At 40.9% G+C, this 25,336-nt stretch overlaps 2 long non-coding RNA genes across 4 annotated transcripts; one reads left to right on the forward strand and one right to left on the reverse strand.

The window, feature by feature from the left end:
- Window positions 1-11,154: 11,154 nt before the first annotated feature.
- LOC126630660 (uncharacterized) lies at window positions 11,155-13,524 on the reverse strand. Its single transcript, XR_007626062.1, has 2 exons — window positions 13,479-13,524; window positions 11,155-13,379 (listed from the first exon to the last, which is right to left on the reverse strand). It is a non-coding gene; the product is annotated as an uncharacterized LOC126630660 (long non-coding RNA).
- A 9,329-nt stretch (window positions 13,525-22,853) lies between these two features.
- Window positions 22,854-24,727, forward strand: LOC126630661 (uncharacterized). Of its 3 annotated transcripts, XR_007626063.1 has the most exons (5): window positions 22,854-23,265; window positions 23,350-23,447; window positions 23,623-24,181; window positions 24,336-24,471; window positions 24,524-24,727. It is a non-coding gene; the product is annotated as an uncharacterized LOC126630661 (long non-coding RNA). The 3 variants fall into 3 exon arrangements; XR_007626065.1 differs by lacking the exon at window positions 24,524-24,727 and having other exon boundaries at window positions 22,856-23,265; window positions 23,623-24,265; window positions 24,448-24,514; XR_007626064.1 differs by lacking the exon at window positions 24,524-24,727 and having other exon boundaries at window positions 22,858-23,265; window positions 24,420-24,523.
- The last annotated feature ends 609 nt before the right edge of the window (window positions 24,728-25,336 follow it).

The following is a 25,336-nucleotide window of genomic DNA, read 5'->3' on the forward strand; positions in this document are numbered from 1 at the left end:
TAATTTTTTGTAGTACTGGACGTACTTTTGGTCATCTGGTTGGTGCTATTTTAGGCATATGGGCATTTGCCTTCCACACAACATTCCAGCCTATTTATTTTGGGTTTTGCCTTTTTTTTTAACCCTCTGATAGGTTTTATACAGATGTCTATGAGAGATAAGAAAAATAAATTACATCATTAAAAAAAAACTGTTGCAGATATGGTTGGATAGTGGGATAACATGTGCAGCTGTTGGAGGAAACCTTCACGTGGAGGCAGGTTTGGTCAGCAGGCATGGTCTGCTCCCTTTATTCCTCATATTTGCATGCGTGCTTTACAGCAAACACATCCATAGTTTTTTTTCTGTGGGTGGTCGACAAAAACAAAAGTAGTTTCTGCTTTACAGCAAACACACCCATGTGCTACTCATCATCGAAAACAAGCTTTACGTCTTGAGACCTCCCTTTACTCCTTGCTTTTACAGTGGAATCTGAGGTGTGCAGGACAAACTTTGCCGTCGGAAATAGCTCCGAAGCCGTGGGATTCTAGCTCCATGAAGGTGTTTACCAAAATCCCCATTGGTTTCTCTGAACTTTATGGCATGGTTGATGAACTCTGTGGTTCTATCCTTGTCCAGATACTTTCTGGCATGGTTGATGAACTCTCTGGCATGGTCTTAATACCCTTCGTCTCTACGGCTTCCTCCGGGAGGTTGATGAATCTGATACGTTCGGCGTCGTCAGCGCCCTTGAGCTTCAAGTTGGACTCCAAGGGCAGCTTCATGGTGAGCATTGTGACGAAAAGTCGATCATCTCGAGAAACTAAGAACTTTGTGATCTCGAACGAGGATGCAAGATGGCCAATACCCATGGTAGGAATGAACACTAGCTCTGCAGTTTGCATCATTTTGGAAACGAGAAAAAAAAAGGTGAGATCTGGTTCTTGTCTGACATATCTCTGACCATCTCCGATCTCTCTGTTCTTCCTTGTACCTTAATATGTCCTCTCCGAACCTTCTCTGCGTCTACATCCTTCTTCGCCTCCATCCATGTAAATGCTGGATATGGTTCAATGGACTCTCCAGAGAAGATGCAATACTTTTTGGGGTAGTTGGGTAGGCTGAAAACTTCACTTTGCTCGACCACTTTTCTTAACCTCTCCCATCTGTTCCCCATTATTTGATGGCAGTGGTCGAAGAAGAGCTCAGAGTTGTCAGTGGACTTGCAGTTCTCATATCTGTCGCATATCACTCCCATTATCTTTGCAGCTCGTTGCTGTTAATCCTTGGACTTTTGCATCACCATTATTTTCCAGATCATTAGGTGTCAGGGTGCTGCCATTGGTGGCAGCATACCTCCATCCCACTGTGGTTGCCATGGCAGCTTTAATGCTACTCTTCAAGATTCCTTAGGAAAAACCAGCGAAGAGAAGAGATTAGCTTTGCTCTTCTCCAAATCTACCTCACCTCAAAGCCGCTTGCAGTTCTTCTTTCTTGAGAGAGAGAGAGAGAGAGAGAAAAAAAAAAGTCAAAATGGGGTTGTGTAATGGATGGGAAGATTGCGGAAGATTCGAGAGAAAGAAAATTGGGTTTTTTGAAGTTTTTTTTTTAAATTGCCCAGAGTCTGCGAAGGTTTTCTGGAAAAGCCCAAAGAATGAGGTTTTGGGTTCTTGCAGATTCACGGTGGTTAGTGGTGAGGTATCACGGTGGTGAGATGAAAAAAAATGAAAGAAAACTGACACAACTTTTCATATCGATTCCTACAGAGTGCGCCAAATGTTGATGCACAAAACCGGAGGTCTTGGAACAACGTAAATCTGACCGTGAATCTACAAGAAATGTAAATAACACAAGATGTATCGTGGTTCACCCCAATGTTTAGGCTACGTCCACATTGATTATTGCATTTTTGAGAGGATTGTGAGGGAGAGAGTGTGAGAGCCTCTGTAATGAGAGTGAGGCTTTGAAAGAAGGCTTAAGAAATTGCCTCTCTAATTGTGAGGGTGAGGGGTCCTTTTATAGAATAAAGACTCCTCACTTATTACATATTTGCCCCTTCCTTTATTACATAATTACATTTAAGTCCCCCGAGTATTTATACGAGATCTAAATACGGAGGTCCTAAGTATGGTACAAACACAATAAAAAAAATGCATAGAGATGGATAATAAATACATAAATATAGGGATAATAGGAAAAGAAAAAAAAAGAAAACTAAATGCCCATGAGATGGATAATAAATGCATAAATATAAGGATAATAGGAACTAAAATTAATAACCAAAATTTTAGGAAAATGTTTGATCAAATTTTCAAAAGGAGTGTATGTTTAGTCTAAAAAAATTAAAAAACGAGGCGCCTATATCAAAATGCCCCTAGGTTCTTTCCCTATCAGTTGGTTCTTTCTTGGGCGCAGGTAAGGCCATGCTGATCTTGACACACCTCGACCTAGAAAGGTCGAAACATGTTGGCCATCACCGTGAGGTGACGTAACCATAAGGGTAGGTGATGCAAAAAGTGAATAAAATTAAAACTAATTAGAACTAAACAATGAAAGAGTGCGCAATCGTGGGTCGAACCCACTATAATTATTCATAGCGTAATAGACAGTGAGACTAAAAAAAAAGTAGTCAAAGCAACCAAAGTACACTTATTACATAATAGTGATAAGTTGTTCGTACGTCTAAACATAAGGAAATGTCAGAACTGCCGTGATTCCTCGAGTGCCACAGAGAGTACAGCTATCTAGGTCCTGGAGGGGCGAAAAACAAAGTTGAGTAGGTCAGTAAAACAACGCTTATAAGAAAACCTTTATATTTGAATATATTAACCCTTCGCCGTAAAACAAGTATAGTTTCCTCAAAACATACTACGTAAGTATGAAATCCAATATATCAGCCATATAACCAGAAATATGCCAAGTAAATAATGTATCATATGCCACAATAATAATCATGTGATAATCAATATAACTAAGTGCTCATCCATCTAAGTTGACACACAAGTTCGAACAGATGGTTTCTGACACGAACAGGATTGGGTGTAATCAATATACTCTAGTACTACGATCACGTGAAGACTGGTGCAAAAGTACATCATATACAAGTCGGATCGCCTAATGCAATCTACCCGACAAGACTGGCACCTAAACTTGGATCCAAGGTGAGCGAACGGTGCGATGTGAACATACACGTGAAGGACTGGCCCTGGCCCTGGGACAAGTACTAACACCGGGTGCAGCAAGATGAGCATGTACACAAGTATCTATGAATGCCATGACAGTAATATCACAACCATATAACAGCATTTATCACAATTTATATCACAATAATGATATTAGGCAATATAAGCGTAAAAGTGAAGTAAATACGCATTTATGGAAACTATAAATATATATAGGTATAAAACAACTGCCCACTCACAAGTACTTCGCTGGGTCGTAGCCCCTGAGCCTAGCTTGGTCTCGAAAATCCTTTGAATAAGTTTTCCCTATATGTGAAATAACTAAATAACATTAATTAAAGTACATAACGGGAACCTAAATAAAACCCCTATAGTTTGCCCAAACCTAGGGTTTAAATATATGAAATCGATCTACTTGACGACACGAACACACACGTGTCAGCCACACGTCGGCCGAAGGCTGGACGCGCCCACGTGCTCCCGCGAGTACACTATACTCGCCTTCTTCGCGAAAATATGCAGTTTTGCAGATTTTTGGGCCAACGTCCAGAGCTCATAACGAGCTAGATTCTCAACCAAATTCACTTCTACAAAAGCCAAATTAAAGCTAGGAATGTGATCTACCGATTCCAAATCACAAAAAGTTTGAATATAGTCCGTGTTGTTCAGAACTTTGGCCTGAAAGTGGCCAAACGACCACGGCTGAAATTTTCCAGAAAACTAAAATTTTCATCCCAACTTTTAGAGTTGATTTCTAACTCGTTACTTAACCAAACTCAATGATTCAAAAGCCATTTTGAAGTTAGGAATGTAGAGAACAAGTTGGTACCTAGAAGAAGTCCAGTTATGGTCGAGGTTAACCAAAAAAATGGTTTGAAAGTTACCAAATGGCCCCGGTTCTTGAATGAAAAATTTCGGGTTCTCATTCTTCTCGAGTTTCTGGGTAAAACCACACGTTCAAAACACAAACAAAGGATCAATAACAACCAATATAAGTGAAATGAAGGTTATAAGGGTTTCTCAAGGCTTACCTAAGCCATGCATGGCCTGAAAATCGATATGTCGAACTCGCCGAGTCGACCTTCCGAGTTGGTGAGTCAAAACTCGTCCACACCAGATTTCAAGGACATGGTTGTGATCGTGGGACTGAGATGGTCACAATGGTGTAATTTGTTTTTCACGTTTGAGTGTTTTGGTGTGTTTTATGGTTGTTGCAAAGAGGAAGAAGAAGAAGAAGTGTGGCGTGGAAGATGGAGAAGAGAGAGAGAGATGCTTGCTTTTCTGATAGGGGGACAGAAAATAAAGAAGAGATGGGATAGCTAGGAGTGGAATAATGCAGAGAAGTGCATGGGATGAGTTTAAAAGGAATCCAAGGGATAAGTTTTTAGATTTCCTACAATAAAAGGAAATCAAAATCTATCTGAAGTAGATATTTTTACACTTTAAAATCTACGTCTACTCGTACTAGCGTGTACAATTTAAATGCGATAGCGAGAAATAAAAAGGAAAGCGATAAGAATAAGTCCATGTCTCTTGCCAATAAGGGCATAATCGTCAATACACATACTCGGGGAGAAATTACATAGGAAAATTAGGGACGGGTCATCACAGATCCTGGCATGGGTGAGTGGAAGGGAGACACTGAGAGAAAGAGAGAGTGACAGTGAGAGAAAGAGAGAGTGGTTGTCCGGATAATAGGGAGAGAAACAAAGAATGAGGGGTTGGGATGGTGAACATAGCCGAGTAAGGTCCCTCAGTCCTTGAATCACTCTAGATCGTTCGTTCCCTTTTGCGTGTCGGATGAATGGCTGGATTTCGAAAGCTAAGTTCCTTTTTTTTATTGGATTCTTTACTGGTAGCATAGATTGTCATCATTTCAGCCTTTTTGCTGTGAATTATTTCCAGGTTTTGTTGCACTGTTGGGTCAGGTTTTGGGGGTTCCTTTATTTGTTTCGTTTTCTGTCATTTTCTCACATTTTGGGGATGCATCTATCTGTTATGTGTATTAATCTTTGTTTTGGGGGTTTTTTTTTTTTTTTGTGGGTTTTCAATTCGTTGATTTATGACTCTGTGTTTAGATTTTCGTTCGTGTATGATTAAATGGGTATTGGGTTTTGGTGGTTGAAAATATGTTTTTTTTTCCTACTTATGTTTCTTGCTCATTTTCCTGGGATTTTTTGTTTTGAGTTGCAAGGGTAAAGAGAACACTGAAATCTCAGGTTAAATGGGTATTGGGTTTTGGTGGTTGAAAATATGATTTTTTCTGCTTAAGTTTCTTGCTCATTTTTCTGCGATTTTTGTTTTTCGGTTGCAAGGGTAAAGAGAATACTAAAATCTTAGAAATCGGTTTTGGCATTTGTATTAATGCATTTCCATTTTCGTTGGTTTGCAGGATAGGTGCATTGAGACCTAAAAATATTTGCGTGAACTTCATAAATTTTTCTGAGGCTCCAAACGTTGAAAGGTAAGTGTTTTTTAGCTAAGTTCAATTTTTAATTCGATTCTCTACTGTAAGCATAGATTATCATCATTTCTTTCCTTTTACTGTGAATTATTTCCGGATTTTGTTGTGCTATTAGATCAGGTTTTGGGGGTTCCTTTTTGCTGTGAGTTATTTACCTTATGTCTAAATTTAGCATGTTTGAGAGTTACTAATGGATTTTCTATGTTTCAGAATTTTGGATCGTTGGAGTGAAAACTTGGTTCTTTGGCATTTGGAGGTATATAGTCATACACTTTTTTTAGTTCTTAGCTTAATCAATGGAACATGCTTATTTATATTTTCTTCTCTGTGAAAAAGTGAATTACACCTCAATTTCTTCCAGGGTTCTCTAATTTCTGTGGTGTTTGGTATGTATTTTATGGATTTTAGGAATTTGGAATTGGTATAAACTATTTGCACATATTCTGTTGGATTCTTCTGCTATATCCGTTAACCTTGGTATTTGGTTTTTGAATTATGTTTTTTTGGGTATAAATTTCGGGATTTTGGGGTTTTTACAGTAGTGTGTTTATGGTGGCTCACAGTTCGATATCATGACTTTCAATGTGCTTAAGAGCTTAATTAATCAGTTAATAGTGTGTGTTTTGGGATTTTGCGGTTTTTACAGTGCTTTGGTATCATGACTTTCAATGTGCTTAAGAGCTTATGTGCAGTTGCATTTTTCTCTGTGCACTGCAGTTGATATCATGACTTTCAATGTACAAATTTGATGGTTTTAAATTTTTAATTGTGGAAATGGGGTTGAATTGATTATGTTATTAATTTAGCCTAGAAAGATTGAAGACTGTGTTTAAGATTGCAAGTTTGGTTTTTGAGAGGTTTTTGGTCAGGGAATTAATTTTGTGTTTATGGTTCATGTTGCCAATTTTGTTTTGTTTCCGGGTGAAAATTATATTCCGGTGTCTTTTAGTGATCTTCATGTTTTTTCGTACGAATGAGATTGTTTGCTTCTATGGTAAGCAGTATTAACTATCAAGGATTTGTTTTCATATTGCAAGAAATTTCCACTTTTTTCATCTTTGAATAGTCTCAAGCATGGTAAATATAATAGTAGTAGAAAGTGAGGAAATCCACTTTCCTTGTCATGTTGGATTCTCTACTATGACTACCATTTTTATCTCTAAACAAAATTTTAATGGTATGTATGATATAAAAGGGTAAATTTAACTATTTTGGTTTCTTTGGTCTCACGCTTTGGTGCCTCGAGTTTTAATTTTTCATAGATGTGTCTGAGTTGTTTTCTAGTTACAATTCGAGTGCCCTTGGCAACTTCTAGGGGACCAAAATTGTTTTCAAGTCAAAATACAGGAACCAAATCGTAACTAGACTAAGAGATTACATTACCAAAGTAGGAAAGTTTGGTCTTGATTCATAGTTTGGCAACATAATATGTATGTAGGATGTTGTTTTGGAACCGCTTGCTAAGTGCTAAATACATCCTATAACATGACTGACTAACAAGTATGGTCATTCAGATATATCTGCAATTGAGATCATTGGCTAAATCAGATTTCTTTTATTTTGAATCAAATCTTGCCTATTGGGTGTTTGTGAAAATTTCCCAGAGAATTAGAAACAAGGATATGATGCAAATCTGAATGTAGGCTGTTTTGGTATGTGTGTGTACGTATAGGGGTGTTAAAGTGATATGACATGCTACCTTATTTATATATTTTTCGATTGTTAGATCGAAGAAGGAAGTTCAATTTATCAAGGATCAAGGTTTGGACTACTAGACAACACACCGCCTTCGGTTTGAGGTATGAAAGTCTCGAAGCTTGCAATCTGGCCGCTTGTGTGTTTAAATTTCTGGTTCCTGAATAAGTAATGTGCTCTATTTAATCCCAAATAAGAAATGACATAGGTTTGTGGCTTCCATCATTATTAAGATGTATCCTTTTCTACTTGGGTTACAAAAAACCATTATAATGAATTAATCAATTCTGCTAGAATTGAGAGAACCAATTCAACCAATTCAATTTTGCAGCTAGAAAGCCCTCTGCGCTCAAGGTAAACAATTTCAATTTTTTATTTCTAAAGCGTTGCTCTTATTTAGCCGTAGGTATTCCGTTGTATACAATAATATGTTTTGTGTTATGCTAGGAACCCTGTTTACCCCTTTTGTCTCTCTGTGCACTCAGAAAACAAGCCACCCTAATTCAAGCTTTCTATCTTCAGATCACCAGCAATAATCTCATCAAGATCCCAAGAGGAATCACGACGATTCACTGCCGAATTGGTATGTACTTATGCTTTTGCAAAAAGCCCTTTTCTCGCCATTTTTCTGTTTTCGAATTGGGACCAAAATGATTATGAGTGATTTTGAAAAACACTGAGATAGAAATAATGGCTATCAAGCAAGCAGGTCGTGAGTATTCAAACATATAATTTTTAGTCAAATGAAATAGTTGGCACCACAAGCTTTTAAGTAGGGAGGGATATTTGATTATATACTTAAATTAAGCAAAGAGTCTTGCATAAGAAAACGATCCAAGTTGAAGTAAACCAAATATATGGTGCAACAAATGTTAGTTTGGTCAGTCTTCATCACACTAATCAAATGAGCCTGAGGGGTCGATTTCCACAGTATAGACTTCGAAGCCCTTTGTGCACAAGGTAAATAATTTAGTATCTTCCTTTGAGGATTTTGTGTACTTGGAGAACGTTGTTTCCTTTTTTTGGTGTGTTTTAGGTGGTCTTGCATAAGTCAGTCTCTTTTGTTCTAAGTTGTAAATGATTATGCTTGATTCGTATGCATTCTATGTTGGTACTGAGGTTTCCAATTTTTTTATTTTTCCACCTCAGTTGTTATTTTCCTTTTACTATATATTGTATCTTCTGTTTGGAAATGCCTCTGTATTTTTACTTGCTGAGAATGCCTCTGTCAGGGGTGGCTCAACGGGACCGGGAAATCTGGGGAGGGGCTAGGGGGTTAGCAGAGGGGGGATTGGGCATGTAGCATCAGGGCTAGGTTACCAAGATGGTGTTTCGGTGGGTTTGGCAGTGGGCCATATGGGGGAGGGTGGTGATGCACTCCGAACTCACGAAGGTGCACAAACATAACGAGTGCATCACCATAAAAAAATTTCATATTTATTTGTTATAACCTTCACAGTAAATAATTTACATGTGAAATCTAGGTAACAACATGATATCTTTATAGACATTGAAATCAGGACAGCCACAAATTGTCATACACTCCATAAGTATTCCACATCACAGAGTTTTTTGAAACTTAGAAGACACCGGAAACACGATTTGCATAGCAGACTAGCTTATGGATGATATAATGGTGAGATAACAAAGTTCTCAACTGAGGGTTCAAAGAGACTCATTTCTATGTCCAATTATGAAGTATCTTTTGATTTTTATTGATATAAAGACCTTTTCTTTCTCCAGTTATGCCTCTGTCAACTCTTTTTAGTTTAAATGCACTCATTTAGTACTCACATTTATCTCATAGAGCAGATGAAAAAAGAGGGAAACATGGATTATATATGCATGTTTTCCAAAACCCGCTTGACCGAAGGTAAGCGAATTTGGTGTTCTGGATTATATTGGAATTGAAATAGGTTTGGTTTCATTAACTTTTTGGGTTATTAAGTTTGTATGCTCTGATTGTTTTGGAATTTGAGTTTGGATTGGAATTTAATTTTGATACACAAAAGCACTCACCTTAAACGCAGAGGAATCAAATGCTTGAGTTAAACAATTAGCTGATCACAAATCGGTATTTTTTTGGTCATCTTTCTTCTGATTTTTTGGGTTTTCATCTGGGTAATTTTCTGAACATGTTCCATTTATTTTATGCTTGGTTTCGTATACCCTGCATCAGTCAAATAAATAACCTTATAGAAACAGAAGCCACTGAAATGGCCAGTGGCATATATGTTTATTTCTATGTTTTCAAATCTGGGTTTTAGTTATTTATCTTTGTTTTGGTTAAATATAAAATTTTGTTCCCAATTTCTTAAAAACTTTAGAATTTTTTATGCTATTTAGTGTGAGAATATGGGTCCAAGATTGGATTCTTCCAATTTCTGGGCAGTGAAAACAGGGTGGTGACACTAGTGAATTCCAACTTCTTTGTGGTGGAAATCATAGTTTAATTTTAGATTTTCCTTTGGGTTTATGAAATGAGTTGGAATGACGTCTCATGATTATGTGAATGTTTTCAAATTGGTGAGAGAGAGAAAAAAAGGTCGTAAAGGATTTAGAGGTGGAATTTGCAGAGCCAAGACAACTAAATTTATTAATATTCACATAATCATGAGACACGGTTAGATTATTAGGTTCACAACTAAATTAAAAATCAAATTAGAAAACAAATTCAGGACAAGAAATATTGTGATGATCCCCAAGAACAATAAATAGAGAGGCCGAGGAGTGGGTGCAGGATATGTAAGCCACAAGGAAGCTTTCTCTGGCCAGACATGGGCAGCCCCACCAACATTCTTGGTCCTTCCTCCCAGATTCTGGCCCCACCACATGACCCAATTGTGGTCCCCACCGCACCCTCATCCTCTTCCCCCTCCTCTGTTCCCCACCACCTCATCAGCCCAACCACTCCACCTGTGAAGCCGGTAGCTGAGCGGGGCCCAGTGACCACCACCACATTGTGCAATGTGACCAAAATACCCTCTGTCCTTCTGATTTTCGTTCCTCCACCTGTCCTGGCCCCACAGCAAACTCAGATTCACCATCAGTAAAACCCTACTCTTAAACCTCGATGAGCTCCCTGCAGCTGCAGCACCAAACCCTAACCCTAACTCCCAAACCAGCAGTGAGGCTACCAGGACTGTCACCACCTACCACCATCTGCCACGTGTACGCCTCTCACCACCTTCTTAATTAATCATCTTATCAGTCTTAATTATGTAATTAAATTTAATCAATCACATTTTGTTTCATTTAATTGTATGGAAATGAATACACAGATGGTGGAGGAGAAGGAGGAGGACGACGTAAATGCAAGAAACAGTGATGATTGGTGTGCCTCTCCTGCTTCCACGTGGAAGGAAGAGAAGTGGTTGATGGCTTTGGCTGTGGGAACTCCTGGCACTTCTTTGGAGGGTTGATTTTGGACCGTTGGATCAATCTTACAGCAGGAGCTGAATATATATGGGATATACTTTATAGGGCTACTTTATAATTGCAGGAAATTGGCGGGTATAGAAATAATTGTATCTAGGTATACATGATTATTAGGAATTTTACATTATAGTCCAAAATGTTAGGTTTTTAGCGGAAATAGCTGATTTGCCGCTTTGGGCACGTCTGGTGGTGGTTTTTGTCTAAGTGCGAAAATCAAAAGGTGGCTATTAGCATTTTGCCCAGCTGTAATGTGGGGAAGAAACTATTAATATTAGAAAGTCAGAAGGAAAGTTTGGTGTCTCAAGATTTCACAAAAAAAAAATAAAAGGACTATAAAGCCCCTCAAACAAAAAGATCTATAACTAGCTGAAAATAATAGAAGCAAAATAGCAGAGACAAACTGGTAAAAAATCATAACTCAACAAAAAACTGTATTGGAAAACAAAATAAATAAATAAATAAATAAATACACGGAGAAGACACAAGGAGAGATAAACGTGAACATGCAAATGATCAAGTAACATTGCTTTGCTAGTTGAGTTGGCAACTTGGAACTTTGGAAGTGAGTCCAAAAGGATAAGCTCTCTCAACATAGAGTTCATTTGGATGTGAGCGTTATTGGTGAAAATATTGGACATAACAAGAACAGTGGAAGCTAAGCTAAGCATCAAATGATCAAGTAACATTGCTTTGCTACAGCAGAACATTGACCTTAACAAGTTTGAACGTACAAGTACAAAGTTTGTTCTTGTCGAATGTTTCCTCATCTTCCCTCCTCACCTTAACATGCGAGCGGAACACATGATCCAAACTGTTTCAGCACAAACGGGTGCAGAACACATTCAGAATTTGATTGAAGCTGGTGAAGAATGAAAACGTTAGAAAGTACAGTACTGATTAGTCCATTGCAGAAAGATGAAGATGAACCTGGTGCGGGCAAATTGCAGGATGATTACGACTTTATGATAGAGGGAACATGATGGGTTTTGTGATGGTATTGTCCTCGCAGACGATCTATGAATCTTCCTGACATCCCTTGGAGCACCAACACTTGGAGAGCAGTTACATACCTCATCCCTTTAGGGAGCTTCCGTAACCCATTATGGTTGGTGATATGCAGACTTTTAAAATTTGGCATTGCACTTTCTTCAACTTCTAACTCTTCCAAATTTTCCAATAATTCCAGCTCCAAAAGCTCGACTTGGAGCAAACCGTTGGCAGAGAATTTCAGTTTCTTTCCATAGGATTGTTGATAAGACAAGAATATATGATACAAGATCGACAGATTGAGATTTGGTGGGAATTCTTGTGGTAACGGTAGGTTTTGTATCTCGTCTCTCAGTTGATGTCATGAATCTTACTCTTAGTCTGCGCATTCCTAGAATTCAACAGACATTTGCCGTTGTTCCAGGTATTCGTAGACTAAACGGAGCTTGGTAGTTTGTGTTTCTTAATTTCCATCTTCTTTCTTCGAGTTCCTGCTGCATCAATTTGCTCCCTCCAATAGTTTTGATGCCATATGCTTCGCGGCCGATGGAAATATCAGAGATTCTTGTGCGGATAGCTGCAAGACCTTTCCCAATCAGGGAGCGCACCTTGAGAATAATCGCCTCGAGAGTGAACACGTATCTCTTAACAAATTCCCATCTCTTATAGGCCTCGATCTTGAGAATGTATGTGTCGATGAGGTCTTCAGCGTCATAAGCAGCGTTTCTGATATCAGAAACCCAATTGTGCACCTGCAGATCATCTTCATGCTTTGCATCGGCATCTTTTAAGAAGCACTGCATCCGCTTGAGCTTGTTTCTCGACCGCTGGATTTGGGGGAACATCCTTGGGAAGTTCGATTTTAGCAAGTACATCAGCTACCCTTTCCAAAACGAACAAACAGCTGCTTCTGCCGCGTTAGGTTCAACAGGAAAATCAGAACAAAGATAAAACAAAACCAACAACTAATTATTCGGATGATTTTGCTTCAACCCAGTTCCCATTAAGTCATGGCATTGCAGGTGTAGGTTTTTTTCTTTTCCAGGAAGGTTAGAGGAAGCTTGGTGTAGTCTATCACTGTCAACTTGCTTTCTTCTTTCTCGACATCAAAATATGAATTAATGAAAGAGCAACGAAAGGACACGGAAAGGCCACAAAAATAGTTTCACACGGCATCCAGATAATACAGTGAACTTTTCTAGAAAACTGTCACCATCTTTCTTTTGTTACAGTTTCAACATCTTTCTAAGAAAAAAGAGGCTACTTTGATAAGCATATAAAATTATTGGAAAATTCGTGGGCATCTAATTTCTTGACAAACACTATGATATCTTGATATGTGAATTATACAAGGCATATATGGATATTCAAATTGAATAAAAATCAGAAAATGAAATTAAGTATGGCTAGAATTACAATCAATCTTGAAAGTTTCTTGAGCTTAAAGCAAGCTATACGTGACCATGGTTCGATCCCTGCAGCTTCTTGTTGCAGACAGACGCAGTCTGCACTAGTTTATCTTTGGTTGTACGCTCACCACGTCACCCCTCCCCCACCCCGCCCCAAATCATAGAACGAGTGGAACACATGATCCAAGCTCTTCTGGGAGAAACCTATGCAGAACATAATCAGGACTTTTTTGAACCTGATGAAAAAATAAAGGTCAGAAAATTTGTTCACTAGTCATAAGTTATTAGTCTTCTGCAGAAAGATAAAAGATGACGAAGATGAACCTGGTGTAGACAAATTGCACGATTATGACTTTATGATAGAGGGAACTGTTAGACAATAGAATCCTAGTCAAAGTAATAGATATGATTGTAATCCTAATTGAGATTGTATTCCTAGTTTGTAGGGATTAAGCCTTGTAGAGCAAGGAATGTACTTGTATATATTTCTTATTCACGTATCAATAACACATACTTTTACCCTATACATCTTTTTCTACATGGTATACAGAGCAGGCTTCATAACCCTAGCTTCTTTTTAATATTTTTTTTTTCGGCAGCCTCATCCTCCTGCCGTTATTGTTCTTGTTCTTCCATCATGGGAGATTCCGATTCCAGTACTTCTTTTTATATTCACCATTCTGATCACCCTAACCTTGTTCTTGTTTCCAAAAAATTAAATGGAGACAACTACACCACCTGGGCACGCGGCATGGAGATCTCTTTGAGCGCCAAGAACAAACTTGGTTTTATTAATGGTGACATTGCAGAACCGTCCTCCTCCGAAGACCCTGATGCGCACGCTGCCTGGCGTCGCTGCAACGATATGATTCTTTCATGGCTTCTTCATTCTTTGGAGCCTGACCTTGCCGAGTCCGTCCTCTTTTCCACTACTGCCAAAGCCGTTTGGGACGACCTTCGTGAACGGTTCTCCCAAAGCAATGCTCCTCGCATTTTTCAACTCAACCGTGACCTTGCCACTATCTCTCAAGGCACTTCATCTGTTTCCGCCTACTTCACTCGTCTTAAAGGCCTTTGGGACGAACTTGCCTCCTACAATGACCACTGCACCTGTTCTTCTGGCACCAAGAACGACAGACAGCAACTTATGCAGTTTCTCATGGGCCTTAACGAGTCTTTTTCGGCCGTTCGCGATCAAATCCTCTTGATGAACCCACTGCCCACCGTTCGCCAAGCATGCTCCTCTGTGTCTCAGGCAGAGAAGCAACGCTCGATGGGTTCTCTCCGTTCAGCCGATCAACCTGCAGCAGCCATGACGGTCCGTGGATCGTCCCGTGCTTCTTCCGCCCGTCCTCCTCTTCACTGCACTTATTGCAACTATGATTTTCACACCCGTGACACCTGCCACAAGCTTCATGGTTATCCTGTTGGTCATCCTCTCCATGGCCAACCGTGGAGGCCACCCCGTCGTTCTACATCCGTTGGTTCTTCTCGCAGCAACAATGGTGCTGCTCTTCCTGCCCGTCCCACCCATGCGGCTAATCATCGGCCCCCTCCCAGCTCCCAGGCCCACACGGCTTCAGTCCCTCCATCAGCCCACCACGTGCAAGGGCAGCCCACACTGCATGATGTTCAGCTTGCTATGCCACATCTCTCGGCCGACCAACATTCCCGAGTCCTTGCTGCCCTCACTGATGCTGCCGACCCTCCTTCGTCTCCTCAGGCTCATGCTGTTTTTAATAAGGACTTTGCCAAAGGTTTGTTTCCCGTAGCTCCTCGTCTTGGTCAATGGATCCTTGACAGTGGAGCTACAGATCATATTACTTCCTCTGCCTCATGTTTGGTTAATACTTCTCCTTCCCAGTTGCCACCTGTTTCTTTGCCTAGTGGTTCTACCGCACCTATTTCTTTAACTGGCACTCTCCATTTAAATTCCTCTATACATGTGAAAGATGTCTTATGCGTTCCTAATTTTAATGTGGACCTTTTATCGGTTGGTAAGCTTACAGATGGCTTATCGTGTTCCGTAACATTTTTTCCCACTTGGTGTGTTTTGCAGGACTTGGTTTCGAAGGCGATGATTGGTGTGGGTAAGCGACGTGGCGACCTATATTACCTTGTGGCCCTTGCCTCTTCCCTTCCCTCCCGTCACCCTCTTTGCCATGTCATCACCATCCCGTCTTCCCTGTGGCATAGGCGCCTTGGCCATCCTTCCTCTCCTCGTTTGCAAGTTTTAGCTTCTAAATTTTTAAATTGTTCTTTTGATTCTAGTCATGTTTGTGATGTTTGTCCTTTGGCGAAACAAACTCGTCAACCTTTTGGTTTAAGTTCAATTTCAACAACTTTTCCTTTTGCTTTAATTCATTGTGATATTTGGGGTCCGAATCGTCAATCTTCCCTTTCTGGAGCTCATTATTTTTTAACCATTGTGGATGATTTTTCTCGTTTTACATGGGTCTTTCTCATGAAACATAAATCTGATACTCAACAATTAATCAAGGATTTTTTTGCTTATGTCCATACTCAATTTCATACTCATATTCAATGCATTCGTACTGACAATGGCGGCGAATTTCTTTCTCTTCGTCCTTTTTTTTCCGCTAATGGGATTTTACTTCAAACTTCTTGTGTCCATACCCCTCAACAAAATGGCGTTGTTGAACGCAAACATAGGCATCTCCTAGAAACCGCCCGCGCACTCCGTTTTCAGTCCCATCTTCCTCTTAAATTTTGGGGTGAATGTATCCTTACCGCTGCTTATTTAATCAATCGTCTTCCCACTCGTCTTCTGCAAAATAAATCTCCCTTTGAGATCCTCCATAACAAAGTCCCCACCTATGATCACTTCCGAGTCTTTGGTTGTTTAGCCTATGCCACCTCTGTCATTCCACCCACTAAATTTTCCCCTCGAGCCCATCGTTGCATCTTTCTTGGTTACCCTCCTGCCCAAAAGGCATACAAACTATATGACCTAGCCACTCACCGCATCTTCACCAGTCGGGACGTCATTTTCCATGAAGATTCCTTCCCTTATACTCTTCCACCCACCCATACCGCTTCTCCCGCTCCTACCCTACCTCTTCCTTCTTCTCTGGACCTTCCTTATCCCCCACTCCCTGTCCCTACGTCACACCCACCTACTGTCCCTCCTGCCACTTTATTCCCGACTCCCTCTCCTGACGACACATCCCATGTCCATCCTTCCGCCACTATCGCCACGGCCCCCCCTGCTCCCTCCACCGCTTCCCCCTCTAGTTCCACCCACCTACCCCCGGACCCCACCACCTCTACGCTCATCCCCTCTTCTGACCTTCTCCCCACCCCTCGCCTCTCTACCCGTACCCATAAAACCCCAACCTATTTAAAGGACTATGTTTGCTCGCAGGTGATTCTGCCACCACACCAATCTTCCACTTCGCAACCCAGTTCTATAAAAGGTACGCGATATCCCATCTGTAATTTTATTTCTTATCACCGATATTCTCCCCAGCATCTTTCCTATATATATTCTGTCAGTCGGAATGTGGAGCCCTCCTCATTTGCCGAGGCTGCAAGTGATCCTCATTGGCGTCGTGCCATGACTGAGGAGCTTAAAGCCTTACATGCTAATGGTACTTGGACCATGACTCCCTTGCCACCTGGCAAAGTTCCTATTGGTTGTCGTTGGGTTTACAAGTTGAAGTATAATTCTGATGGTTCTATCGACCGCTACAAAGCTCGCTTAGTTGCCAAAGGTTACACTCAGACTGAAGGTATTGATTATCATGACACTTTCTCTCCTACTGCTAAGATGATTACAGTGCGTTGTCTTCTCGCACTCGCTGCTAACCAGTCTTGGTCTCTTCATCAGCTTGATGTTAATAATGCTTTTTTGCACGGTGACTTACATGAGGAAATTTATATGTCTCCTCCTCCTGGTCTTCGGCGACAGGGGGAGAATCTTGTGTGTCGCCTCCATAAATCTCTATATGGTCTTAAACAGGCTTCTCGCCAATGGTTTGCAAAATTCACTACTGCCATTCTTTCCGCTGGTTTTCAACAATCAAAGGCTGACTATTCATTGTTCACCAGAAAGTCCGGTACTTCTTTTACAGCATTACTTATTTATGTGGATGATATTGTGATTACAGGCAACGATGTCAGAGCTATAGATTCTCTCAAGACTTTTCTCCGTGATCGTTTTCGATTAAAAGACCTTGGTGAATTAAAATATTTCTTGGGTATTGAGGTCTCTCGATCTCAACGTGGCATTTATATTTCACAACGGAAGTATGCATTGGAGATTCTTAAGGATTATGGTTTTCTGGGGGCACGTCCCATTGCTTTCCCTATGGATGATACAAAATTATCTGATCAAGGAGAACTTCTCAAGGATCCTGAAAAATATCGGCGCTTAGTAGGAAGGTTGATTTATCTTACCATAACTCGGCCATATATCACTTATTCCGTGCATGTTTTGAGTCGGTTTATGCATGAGCCTCGTATCTCTCATATGGATGCTGCGCTTCGTGTTGTCCGTTATTTGAAAACTACTCCAGGTCAAGGCTTATTATTTCGTTCTGACAACCAGACCAAGCTAGCTGCATTTTGTGACTCTGACTGGGCGGGTTGTCCTATCACTCGCCGTTCGACTACTGGGTATTGTGTTTTCTTGGGAAGCTCTTTAATTTCGTGGCGAACAAAGCGACAGAAAACCGTGTCGCTTTCATCAGCTGAGGCAGAATATAGGGCTATGGCAGGTGCTTGTTGTGAGTTAGTTTGGCTTCGGCATTTATTGAAGGATTTGAACGTTTCTTTTGAAGGTCCTTCCGAGTTATTTTGTGATAATCAAGCAGCATTGCACATAGCCGCTAATCCCGTCTTTCATGAGCGGACTCGTCACATAGAGATGGATTGTCACTTCATACGGGATAAGATTGCAGATGGCACTATAGCAACCAAATATGTGGGTACGGCACACCAGTTAGCAGATTTGTTCACTAAGCCTCTTGGGAAAGACAAGTTTACAACTTTGATGTGCAAGTTGGGTGTTCTTGACATTCACTCTCCAACTTGAGGGGGAGTGTTAGACAATAGAATCCTAGTCAAAGTAATAGATATGATTGTAATCCTAATTGAGATTGTATTCCTAGTTTGTAGGGATTAAGCCTTGTAGAGCAAGGAATGTTTTTGTATATATTTCTTATTCACGTATCAATAACACATACTTTTACCCTATACATCTTTTTCTACAGGAACATGCTGGACTTTGTGATGGTCTTCTCCTTGCAGCCTATCTATGAATCTTCTTGGCATCCCTTCGAACACCAACTCTTGGAGAGTAGATATGGACTTAATTTCTTCAGGGAGCATCCGTAACTTCTGGCAGTAGGTGATTTGCAAACTCCTCAGCTTCGGCATTGCACTTTCTTCAACTTCCAACTCTTCCAAAGAATCCAAGAATTCAAGCTCTAGATACTCGAGTTGAGGAAAGCCGTTGGCAGAAAATTTCAGTTTTTTTCCACGGTAAGAAGAATGTTTTAGTCTAAGAACAAATAGATAAGGCAGCTTCTCAAGTATCTCCAAAGGATTGTTTTCAAGACAGGAATGATGCAAGATTAACTGGTTGAGATTTGGAGGGAATTCATGTGTGTTAGGTAGCTTTCTTATCCCTCCACTCAGATGCAACTTAATGACACAGCGAAGACGAGAAAGTGCAGAGAGTGATGGAAAAAAATCATCTATAGACTCTAAGGACAAGGAGTGGAGGTTCGGAAGATTGGCTAAGGAACCAAAAATCTCTGCCCTGTTTGTGATGAAGCTTCCAGTCAAGCTCAACTTCCGAAGACTGATTAAATTGGTGGAGTTTATTCCTCTCAAACTATCAACATTTATGCCTGCCAAAGTCTGGAGGTGTTGGAGAGTGTCAATTCGCAACTTGCCAGTGAATGCATGAAGATACATGTAGAGATGGCGTAAGCTTTTTGTTGATGCACAAAATCAGCGAAGACTTTGGTACAACAGAAAGTGTCAGGTTTTGTGACCTTCGCTTGGTTGCTTCGGTCACTAGTGAGGATAAGTACGTAAATGAATAGAGACAGAGAAGCAAACACAGGATGTACGTGGTTCACCCAGATTGGCTACGTCCACGGAGTAGAGGAGTTCTTATTAGTAGTGAAGGGCTTACACAAGTACAAAGGATCAAGCTCTCAATTTAGTGAGTTCTTGTGAATGATTTAACACAAATGGCATTAGGCCCTATTGTGGGGGAATGACCCCTATTTATAGAAAAACTTGTAGCTTTGTCACATTGACATGTGTCATGTTATGATTGGTTCTTGATGTCGACACGTGCTGCGCTCTGATTGGCTTCTAATCTTGACACGTGTCGAGTAGTGATTGGCCTCCTGGTCGGAGGGGAACTCTTCTGGGTCCTTGACAGTATAGCGTTGGTCGGTGCTCGGTAGTTTCGGGATTGGTCAAGTATGGTACAAACAGTGCTCCCCTAAGTTCCCGAGTGAGGGAAACTCCTCGGTTGGGGACTTGCAAGATCCAATCCATTGAGTAATCACGAAACTTCTAAGTACCGAAGTGTGGTCTGATCTTCATCTGCCCTTCTCTGGAAGTACTTTTCCTCCATCCGGGAATGGTGTATTTAGCTGATGAAGATGCATAAGGTAATGTATCAATTTCACTTTGAAGCTTACTTGTAGTTTCGGGCTTGGTCAAGTGCGATACAAACCCTATAGTAGGAGTCCCCCAAGTCGCCGAGCTAGGAGATCTGCCGAAAGAGGTGACAGACAAGGTAAGCAGTCAAACTTCCAAGTAAGCAACCCAGGATCAGAGGTTTGACTTCGGCTTCCGGTTGATTGTTCTCCTTCTCCTTGTCTCTCATTCAACTGCCAGGATAAGGAAAAGCAAATGGATAAGAGATGATATGAGATACTTTTGCTTTTGAAGAAGTAACTTTCCACAGGCTTATTCTTGAACTGTGCTGGAGGGTTTTCTGGTGCCCTTCAGAGTATAAGGCCGACTCAAAAATTTGAGGGTCAAAACAAGTCCATCAAATCTAGAGTACGTTCGACCTTGATGATATGGGATACTTTTGCTGTTGACGGAATAATGAATGTGGTATGGAAAGGTGTCGTGCTGTAGTGATCTGTTTCAGCTCACCGTTGAACCTTCTGCGTCAATCTTTTGCATGGCAGAAGTGGTGTGCAACCTTTGTATTTAAATGGTCCTTCAGAACATTCCTTCATAGTGACTCATCCACGCTTGGCAGCTTCAGTGTAAAGAGCCAATATCTGATCAACTGTCATGAGGTATTTGCCGGTGGAATTCGTGACCTTGACAGCAGTTGAGGATGAGTACTCGAGAGCAATGCTAAGTAAGCAACCAGGCAAAGGCTCCAGGCAGTTAGTTCCAAATTGGAGGTTTGATTTCAGGTTCCGACTGACTGCTCTCTTTCTCCTTGTCCTGCAGGTGTGGACAAGGACAAAGACAAAGACAGGGAGAAAGCATGATATGGGATACTCTTGCTTTCGACCCTGATGATATGAGATACTCTTGTTCTTGGTGTGGTTTATTTGCTGAGGTATTATCGGGGGGAAATAAAGCTGAGTATTTCGAGAGGTTATGTTGAGGGTGCCTTTTCGAATGCGAGAAAGGGTTGAGCATTTTTGCAGGTTTGCCTGTCCGTTGAGGAGGGAGGTCAATGTATATAGGGATTTCCCAATAACAAGTAGTAATGCTATTCCTTTACCCTTCTTGGTCACAACAATGTAGTGGGAGCTGCCAGCTTCACGTGTTTTAATTTTGTCAGAGCACTTTGAAAAAGTGGTATGTGGTATCTGGAAAGCTGATGTTACGTGTGAAGATTACAGACAAGCTTTATCTAAGGAAATCTGGCTCTCGAAGTTCTGAGAGTTGTGCCTCTTCAGTTTTCGAACAAGCAATCCCGTCGAAGATCTGACTCTCGAGATTCGGAAAGCGGTGCTACTCCGGTTTTTGAGAAAGTAATTATGTTGGGAGTCTTTTCTCGAATGTGAGTAAAGGTTGGACGTTCTTGCCAACCTGTCTTGCCGCAAAACACGGAGGTCGACACACATAGGGACTTTCCAGTTGTCAAGCAGTGGTGCTGTTCCTTTACCCTTATGGGTAATAGTAGGGTAGCTGGAACTTCGAAATTCTCGTGCCTAAACTTTGTCAGAGATCTTTGACAAAGTTATATGTGGTACCCGAGGAGTTGATGGTGCATATGGAGAGCGGTGATTGAACAGTGAGATTCACGTGTTTTCTACTTCACCAGAAATCTTCGACAGATTGCCCGTAATTTCCGCAAAGCTGAGTGTGCATGTGACAGATGCTGACGAGGCTGAAAAAGCAGGTGCTTCTTCGATTTCTGAGATCGGCCCTCGTGGTCTCTGAGCAGCCCAGCTTTTGAGAAAGCAAACGCCTCTTCGATTTCTGAAGCTCCGTCGAGTGCAGATTTTTATAGAGGCTGGCATTAAGTTCCACAGCACACTTGAATCTCTACCAGTAGAAGCTCATTTCTTGCACTTCTAAGATCTTGATTTGTCTGACCTCTTCCCTCTTCAACACATTTGAAAATGTCTGGACCCTCCGACCATCGTTTTGACTTGAACCTTGAAGAAGAGACAGCCACGCCTTCTCCAGACAACATATGGCGCCCATCCTTCATATCCCCTACTGGTCCTCTTACCGTTGGGGATTCTGTGATGAAGAATGATATGACCGCTGCAGTGGTGGCCAGGAACCTTCTCACTCCCAAAGATAACAGACTACTTTCCAAACGGTCTGATGAGTTGGCTGTTAAGGACTCTCTGGCTCTTAGTGTTCAGTGTGCAGGTTCTGTGTCTAATATGGCCCAACGCCAATTTGCTAGAACCCGCCAAGTTGAATCATTGGCTGCTGAAGTGATGAGTCTCAAACAGGAGATTAGAGGGCTCAAGCATGAGAATAAGCAGTTGCACCGGCTCGCCCATGACTATGCTACAAACATGAAGAGGAAGCTTGACCAGATGAAGGAATCTGATGGTAAGGTTTTACTTGATCATCAGCGGTTTGTGGGTTTGTTCCAAAGGCATTTATTACCTTCGTCCTCTGGGGCTGTACCTGGTAATGAAGCTTCAAATGATGAACCTCCAATGCCTCCTCCTTCTGGGGTTTTGTCAAGTACTGAGGCTCCGGATAACCACCCTCCGGTGCTTTCTCTTTCTGGGGCTCTACCGACTGCTGAGACTTCCCCTAAGCAACCTTTGTGAAGGCTCCCTTTTGTTTGTTTATTTTGACTCATGTATATGTACATATTTGTGGCTTATCGAAAATATTAATAAATAAGCTTTGCTTCATTTCAACATATTGTGTTAAATACACCAAAGCCTTCTTCATAAAGTTCTTTGAATTTTTGCTTTTGTTGAAACCTGTATTGTTGAAGCTTTGTGAGTGAAGCATGTAGTTTGAGGTAGTGTTCCCTTAATTTCCCGAGTGAGGAAAACTTCTCGGTTGGAGACTTGAAAAATCCAAGTCACTGAGTGGTTGTGAGACTGCCGAGTATCAAGGTGCAGTAGCATATGGTGGGAGTCCCCCAAGTCTTCAGGCGAAGAGAGTTGCCGAATGAGGTGTCTAGCTAGTAGTCAATGTCATGAGTAGGAAAACTTCACTTGTTTCTTTTCGAAGTGGTAACCCAGGGCTCTTTCTTCATATATTGTTTTTTTGTTATGAAGATGTGTTAGGCCCAAAGAAGTGGAGGCCTAGGCCCTTTTTTTTTTTTTTTTTTTTTTACTCCCTCCCTTTTTCTTTGGAATGTTTGTACAGATATCTATAATGTGGCCTTTGTCATGATTTTGGAGGATGGGTGTATTCGAATCCAATGAGGGGTAGGGTATGACTCATTATCATGTGCCATGATTTTGTCTTCCTTTAGCTTTTCTTTTGCTTTGCTTTACCATTTTTGCTTTCCTTTAGTCTGCCTTTAGCTTTTCTTCAATATAACACCATTTTCTGTGGCTCAGATCGCAAAACCATCTTCATGAAAGTTGTTCCTTAGCTTGTGAACTACAACATATCCGAATTGGAGATCCATCGGAGCAGTACAACTCCAGAAATTCAGGTATGATGAGTGATTGTTCGTCATTTGTATATCAACGCGTCAGACTTGTTGTGAGCTTCAAAAACTCCATTTTCTCTTGCTCAGATCAACATACTTTCTTCATCGAAGTTGTTCCTTAACTTGTGAACTACAACATATCCAAAATTGAGATCCCTCGGAGCTGTATAACTCAAGAAATTCAGGTATGATGAATGACTGGTTATTATTTTTCTGTCAACCCGTCAGATTTGTTGTGAGCTTCGAAACTCCATTTTCTATTGTTCAGATCAGCATGCTTTCTTCATTGAAGTTGTTCCTCATCTTCTCTTTAATAACATATCAAAAATTCAGAATGAACTAATGATTAAATATTTCCAGATCTTCGAAACATCACCGCAGCTTCGAAATCTGCAAGAATCCGACTGTCATGTTTGGAGCTTCAACACTTTAATTTTCGTCGCTCAAACAGAAATGGTTCCTTCTTGAAAGTTGTTCATATGCTCAAAAACTATAGGGTGTCCAAAATTCAGCTCCATTGGAGAAGAGCAGAGGTTGCAGAAATTTGATAGATGAAAGGAGGCGGAAGAGGGAGAGAGAGAAAAAGTCTCTTGGGTTGGATTTCTATTTTGGGGCAGATTCCAATTTTTGTAGCACCTTCATTATTGATGAATTGCTTGTACTTTTGTCCATTAAGAAACCTGGGACTTTGGCTTGTTGTTGGATCTATTATAATATGTTTGGGAACATATATAAGTGAATAAATAAGAAGGAAAATTTTGGGCCCTTGTGGGTGTAAAACAAAAAATGTTTATGTTTACCCAAGTGTTTTTGTACAAGTTCACGGGCATCTTGGGTTTTGTGAACAAAATTTGTTTATTTGGAGCAAGGTTTTGTGTTGAAGCTTTGTAGGTGAAGCTTTGGTGTTGAAGCTTTGTAGGTGAAGCTTTGTAGATGAAGCTTTCTAGGTGAAGCTTTGATGGTGAAGCTTTGTAGATGAAGCTTTGTAGATGAAGCTTTCGAGGTGAAGCTTTGATGGTGAAGCTTTGTAGATGAAGCTTTCTAGGTGAAGCTTTGATGGTGAAGCTTTGTAGATGAAGCTTTGTAGATGAAGCTTTCGAGGTGAAGCTTTGATGGTGAAGCTTTGTAGATGAAGCTTTCTGGGTGAAGCTATGTAGGTGAAGCTTTGTAGATGAAGCTTTCGAGGTGAAGCTTTGATGGTGAAGCTTTGTAGATGAAGCTTTCTGGGTGAAGCTATGTAGGTGAAGCTTTGTAGGTGAAGTTTTTTTGCTGTGTATGAATAGATCTATTGTTTGGATATAAGCCATTGTTTGGTTGTTCCTTTCTTTGTATAGTCTTGTCGACACATACTTAGATTTTGTTTCGTGTTGGATATATCTGCTTTGAGGTTTCAACACTTAAGTGTTCCATTGCTAGGAATGTAAAAGAGTGAGGGCTGAGTTGGCTAAATTACCTCTTTATTGAATTCATTGCCAAATGGCCTTCATTACATAGGATGCCGAACGGCTATAGCTCAACACTTGTACATCGTGAGTCTATTTGTAGTAGTACTTCAAGTGATCAGCGTTCCATGGATGGCCAAGGGTCTTGCCATCGGAGCTTCTAAGTGTGTAAGAGCCAGGGCGACTGATGCTAATGACTTCATACGGTCCATCCCAGTTTGGACTAAGTGTGCCTTCACTCGGGACTCTGTCGCAGAGTAATCTTTTCTTTAAGACCCAGTCTCCTATTTTGAAAGAACGAGGCTTGACCCTAGAGTCATAATAGTTGGAGATGCGCTGCTTGTAGGCGACATTCCTCAAGTGAGCTTGGTTTCTGTGTTCCTCGACTAAATCCAAGTTGAGGGTGAGTTGTTTGTCATTTTCACTTTGAATGTAGTTCTGGACTCGGAATGTTGCTTGCTCGAGCTCAACAGGGACAACCGCCTCTGTGCCAAAGGCAATTGAGAATGGAGTTTCTCCTGTTGAAGTCCGATATGAAGTGCGATATGACCAAAGAACTTGGGGTACAAATTCTGGCCAACAGCCTTTAGCTTTGTCCAAGCTGGTTTTCAAAGTGCACTTGATTATTTTGT

Source organism: Malus sylvestris, chromosome 7 (genome assembly GCF_916048215.2).
Source record: "Malus sylvestris chromosome 7, drMalSylv7.2, whole genome shotgun sequence".
NCBI lineage: Eukaryota > Viridiplantae > Streptophyta > Magnoliopsida > Rosales > Rosaceae > Malus > Malus sylvestris.